The sequence below is a fragment of the Lolium perenne genome, chromosome 7 (assembly GCF_019359855.2).
Source record: "Lolium perenne isolate Kyuss_39 chromosome 7, Kyuss_2.0, whole genome shotgun sequence".
NCBI lineage: Eukaryota > Viridiplantae > Streptophyta > Magnoliopsida > Poales > Poaceae > Lolium > Lolium perenne.
In genome coordinates this window covers 331,122,612-331,128,611 of record NC_067250.2, presented here as the reverse complement: position 1 = coordinate 331,128,611, position 6,000 = coordinate 331,122,612, and the positions used below count along the sequence as shown (strand labels likewise).

The following is a 6,000-nucleotide window of genomic DNA, read 5'->3' as shown; positions in this document are numbered from 1 at the left end:
CCCCCATCATTGCGGCGGTACTGATCATCATTGCGGCCACGGTACTGATCTCCATTACCATTGCCACTGTATTGCCTATTGCCGTAGGTGTTGTTCGGACGGTATGGACGTCGACCACATTGTGCAGCATTTGCCGAAGACTGAAAACCTCTGGTACCCTAACCACTCTCGGCCAGCATTTTCTGACGCTGATCATAGGCTATGAGCAGTGAACACATGTCCGTAAGAGTAGTGCTAGGAACAACATTGATGGAAGCAACTAGAGGATTATATTCACCATCAAAACCATTAAGGATATATTCCTTTAACTCAACATCATCAACCTTCCGACCCGCAGCTACGATTTTGGATGCAAAAGCTTTCATCTTGGTGATATATTTTGCAGCAGACATATCCAACTTCTTCGTATTGATAAGAGCACCACGAAGCATCGTAATGCAATCAGTGGATTGAGAGGCATACAGTTCTTGAATTGCCGACCAAACATCAACCAAGTGGTCGAGTCCAAGAACTTGAGAGATAATATCGGGGGAAAATCCCTTGAGCAAATAACTCAATACCTGTTGATCTCGTGCAAGCCAATCGCCGTACGCTGGATTGGGCATTGTCTTCGTCTTCTTTTCATCATCTTCTACCTCTACGGTTTTAGCGGGCGCCATGTCAGAGCCGTCCAGCAACTCCATGACCTATGCACCGCGGAGAGCAGGGAGGACTTGCATCTTCCAAAAAAGGTAGTTCTCCCGCGTGAGTTTGTCGGAGGGAGGCGCCCCAAGGGCCGCCGCCAGGGCTATTGCCACACTTCAGGAGGACAATGCCATCGATCTTGGAGGAAATGAGGACCACTGATCGTAACCGGAGGTGGCTAGGGTTCTTGGGCGGCCCCGATCGTAACCGGAGCGGCAGGTTTTCGTGGGGATCGGCCAAACGTATCAGCGGCGATCGATCTAGGTTTTGGGTTTTTTCGGTAGAGCTAGATGATGGGAAGAGTCGGATCTGATACCATGTAAATGTTCTGACGGGAACGATGCCCTCTCCCTGGGCTCGGTTACGTGTTGATACAGACGTGGGAAAAGCCCCCACGGTGGCATACAATAGTTGTGTACGTATAGGAGTGATATACTATACCATGTCCTATACGTACCCTATTACATGTCTAACACTTCCATCTATACATGCACTCGTTGTAGAAACCGGATCCGCTAACTTACAGAAGTAAAGTTAGAGAAGCTACACTACTCTAACTTTTCTTATTCCAATCCATATGATTAAGGCTAATATAGTTTAAATTAATTTGTATATTATAAATCTACAAATATATGTTCACAGTAATTACTTACAATAAAAATTATAATATTTATTTAGATTATCTTAATCTACAGTAATTAACTATAGTAATTAACCTGCTAACAATTACTAACTTTCCTTCATGGTTTATCGCTAGGCTAACACTTTAGCACCATGACTTTTCTTCAGTAAGCTAGAGGATCGGATTCATTGTTTAGTTACTGGCGCGACCACTTACTCGTACAGTACTGCTGTCACTAGTTAGATTCTACCAAAGCGGCCTAACCTGCCACGAGTGCAAAGAAAATAACCTAAAGCGACCCTGGCAAACGAACCGTCGAACCGTACTGGCATCTGCCACTACCGAGTGGGCCCCATCGTACCTGTCTGTGGGCTCATCCTCCCTTCCACACTATTAAAGGCCACCGTGCCATTTTGTTACGAGATCGTCACTTGTAGAAAACTAGTCTTTCGTTCAGGTTTTTTTTGTCCCGGCTCAGTCTAAAGCCGGGACAAATGCCCTGGCCACATCGCCCCGAAACTAGCTGGAGGGCACGGGGCCTTTTGTTCTGGTCCGTTAGGAACCTTTTGTCGCGGGTGGTGGATCGGGCCGGGACAAAAGGGTCTGAGGCCTTCTGCGGTCTGCTGGCACCCCTTTTGTTCCGGTTTGAGCCACAAACCGGAACAAAAGGTCCAGGCCTATATATACACAGCCAGCCCCTCCCCCACCTCCCTATATTTTTTTCCTTGGTGGTGAAAGGTGGAGGTTGATACTAGCTTTTTTTTTCTTCATGTGCACAAGAGGTGTTTGATGAAATGTTTGTGAGGATGCCACTTGATTTTATTTAATAAAATTTCTCCTCTTTTTGGTCCTAAAATGTTAGCAACTATTTTCTCGTATATATAGTCCGCACAATACTAATTTTAGCATGGTGATTGCATTTGATACATAATTGTACTTATGGTGCAGATGAGTCATCCATGGATGTACGGTAACCGATGCGATCCCGCTTACAGAGAGGGCATGAAATCTTTCCTGCTTGTGGCCGAGGTCAACAAGTCGAAACAAGGTTTTATTTGTTGTCCATGTCTGAAATGTAAGAATGAGAAGGATTACTCTTGCTCAAGAGACATTCAGAGCCACCTGGTTCGGCACGGATTTATGTCCGGCTATAATGTTTGGACCAAGCACGGAGAAGAAGGGGTTATGATGGAAGACGGCGATGAAGAAGATAACGATGATAACTACCGATCTATGTTCTCTGAATACGATGATACCGCAATGGAAGACAATGAAGAAGAAGGAGGTAAAGAACGGGCACCAGATGAGCCTGGTGATGATGATCTTCGTCGGACCATTTCTGATGCAAGGAGAGACTGTGGCACAGATAAGGAGAGGTTGCAGTTCGACAAGATGTTAGAGGACCACCAAAAATTGTTGTACCCAGGTTGTGAAGATGCGCAGAAAAAGCTGAGTAGCATATTGGAATTGCTGAAATGGAAGGCAGAGGCCGGTGTGACTGACTCGGGATTTGAAAAATTGCTGATAATATTAAAGAAGCTGCTTCCAAGAAAGAACGAATTGCCCGCCAGTGCGTATGAAGCAAAGAAGCTTATCTGCCCTCTAGTATTAGATGTGCAGAAGATACATGCATGCCCTAATGACTGTATCGTCTACCGCGGTGAGAAGTACGAGAATGTGAATAAATGCCCGATATGCGGTGCATTACGGTATAAGATCAGAAGAGATGACCCTGGTGATGTTGAGGGCGAGCCACCCAGGAAGAGGGTTCCTGCGAAGGTGATGTGGTATGCTCCCATAATACCACGGTTGAAACGTTTGTTCAGAAACAAAGAGTATGCTAAGTTGTTGCGATGGCACATGGAAAAACGTAAGAAAGACGCGATGTTGAGGCACCCCGCTGATGGTCGGTAGTGGAGAAACATCGAGAGAGAGTTCCCGGATTTTGCATGTGAGGCAAGGAACTTATGGTTTGGTCTAAGTACATATGGCATGAATCCTTTTGGGGAGCAGAGCTGCAGTCACAGCACCTGGCCCGTGACTCTATGTATCTACAACCTTACTCCTTTTGGAGTTGTGGGCCGAACCAGGTGTACGTGTGCATGAAGCGGAAGTTTATTATGATGCCAGTGCTTATCCAAGGCCCAAAGCAACCCGGCAACAACATTGATGTGTACCTAAGGCCATTAGTTGATGAACTTTTGGAGTTGTGGGCCGAACCAGGTGTACGTGTGTGGGATGAGCACACCGAACAAGAATTTGACCTACGAGCGTTGCTATTCGTAACCATCAATGATTGGCCTGCTCTTTAGTAACATTTCAGGATAGACGAACAAGGGATACAATGCATAAACACACTGTTTAGATGAGACTGAAAGTAAATATTTGGAAAAAAGTAGGAAAAATGTGTACCCGTACAATCGTCGTTTTCTTCCGCGCAGGCATGCCTTAAGGAAAAAAGGCAAGCATTTCAATGGCGAGGCAGAACCCCGTCCGAAACCTGTCCCCCGTAGTGGTGCGGATGTATTTGATATGGTCAAGGATTTAAATGTTATCTTTGGAAAGGGTCCAGGCAGTCGACCTATTCCGAAATACGCTGACGGACACGCGCCCGTGTGGAAGAAGAAATCTATATTTTGGGAGCTACAATATTGGAAAGTCCTAGAAGTCCACTCTGCAATCGACGTGATGCACCTGACCAAGAATCTTTGTGTGAATATTCTAGGTTTCCTGGGCGTGTATGGGAAGACAAAAGATACAACAGAAGCACGAGAGGACCAGCAACGTCATAAATGACGAGATGACAATCATCCAGGGCAATTTCAAGGGCCTGCCAGCTATGCTCTTACCAAAGAAGAGAAGGAAATCTTTTTTGAAGCCCTATTCAGTATCAAGGTTTCGTCTGGTTTCTCGTCGAATATAAAGGGAATAGTAAATATGAAGGAGAAACAATTCCAGAACCTAAAGTCTCATGACTGCCACGTGCTTATGACACAATTGCTTCCGGTTGCATTGAGGGGACTTGTACCAGAAAATGTTCGACTAGCCATTGTGAAGATATGTGCATTCCTCAATGCAATTTCTCAGAAGGTAATGGATCCAGAAACTTTGTCAGGGTTACAGGTTGATGTGGTCGAATGTCTTCTCAGCTTCGAGTTGTTGTTCCCACCATCCTTCTTCAATAATGACGCACCTCCTCGTTCACCTAGTTGATGAGATTAGAATTCTCGATCCTGTATTTCTACACAATATGTTCCCCTTAGAGAGGTTCATGGGAGTCTTAAAGAAATATGTTCATAACCGCGCTAGGCCAGAAGGAAGTATCTCAAAGGGCTATGGAACAGAGGAGGTCATTGAGTTTTGTGTTGACTTTCTTCCTGACCTTAAGCCGATTGGTGTTCCTGAATCTCGGTATGAGGGGAGGCTGACTGGAAAAGGCACACTAGGAAGGAAAGCAACGGTGTGCAGGGACAAGCTTTCTTTCAATCAAGCACACTACACAGTTCTATACAATTCCAGCTTGGTGGCTCCGTACATCGAGATACACAAGAATGTTGTACGAGACGTAAACCCGGGCCAGCCCGAGTCTTTGATTACACGTCAACACATGAAGACCTTCGGCAGTTGGTTGCAAACACATCTCATGAGTAACATCACTCTTGGAGAGCAGCTGTACTTGTTGGCCAGGTTACCATCATCAAACATATGTACATTCCAAGGGTACGAGATAAATGGGAATACATTTTACACGACCGCCCAAGATAAAAAGAGCACCAACCAAAACAGTGGTATCCGCTTCGATGCAAAAGACAAGAATGGGCAGACCACCACATATTATGGGTACATAGAGGAGATATGGGAACTTGACTATGGACCTACTTTTAAGGTCCCTTTGTTTCAGTGCAAATGGGTGAAGCTCAGCGGGGTACAGGTAGACGATAAGTACGGTATGACAACAGTGGATCTCAACAATCTTGCGTACATGGACGAGCCATTCGTCCTAGCCAACGAGGTGGCTCAAGTTTTCTACGTGAAGGACATGTCTAGCAAACCGAGAAAAAGAAATCAACAAAAGAATACATCAACCGAGGAGCCAAAACGCCACATAGTTCTTTCAGGGAAAAGAAACATCGTGGGAGTGGATGACAAGACAGACATGTCAGAAGATTATAATAAGTTTAAAGAAATTCCGCCCTTCACGGTGAAAATTGACCCAAGCATCTTGCTAAATGATGAAGATTCTCCATGGCTACGGCGCAGAAGAAAACCACGTCACTAGATGGCGATGTTGGCGATATTTAAACCTGTAATGTAATAATGTATTCTTAATAGTTCCCAAGACAATCTCGACATTTATGTAATAATGAGAACCCTCCTCTTGTACCCTGAGCTACTGGTTGTTGGGTGTATATATACTAGCAGCTTCCGGGCGGGAGTTCTGCTTGCGGGAAGAGTTCCCTCGGGCGGAGCTTCCGAAGATGTCTAAGACGGCTGGCCATCTAAGACATCTTCGAGAAGCTCCGCCGGAGAGGCTCTTTCCTTCCAGGTCGCCGTCGCCGGGTGTATACCAGCTCCCGGGAAGCTCTCTCTGCTCTCCCCTCTTTTTGTACCCTGAGCTACTGGTTGTTGGGTGTATATATACTAGCAGCTTCCTGGCGGGAGTCCTGCTTGCGGGAAGAGTTCCCTCGGGCGGA

General features: G+C 45.8%; 1 pseudogene; it reads right to left on the bottom strand.

The window, feature by feature from the left end:
* Nucleotides 1-244: 244 nt before the first annotated feature.
* LOC127318137 (small nucleolar RNA Z247) lies at nt 245-326 on the bottom strand (annotated as a pseudogene).
* Between the last annotated feature and the right edge of the window lie 5,674 nt (nt 327-6,000).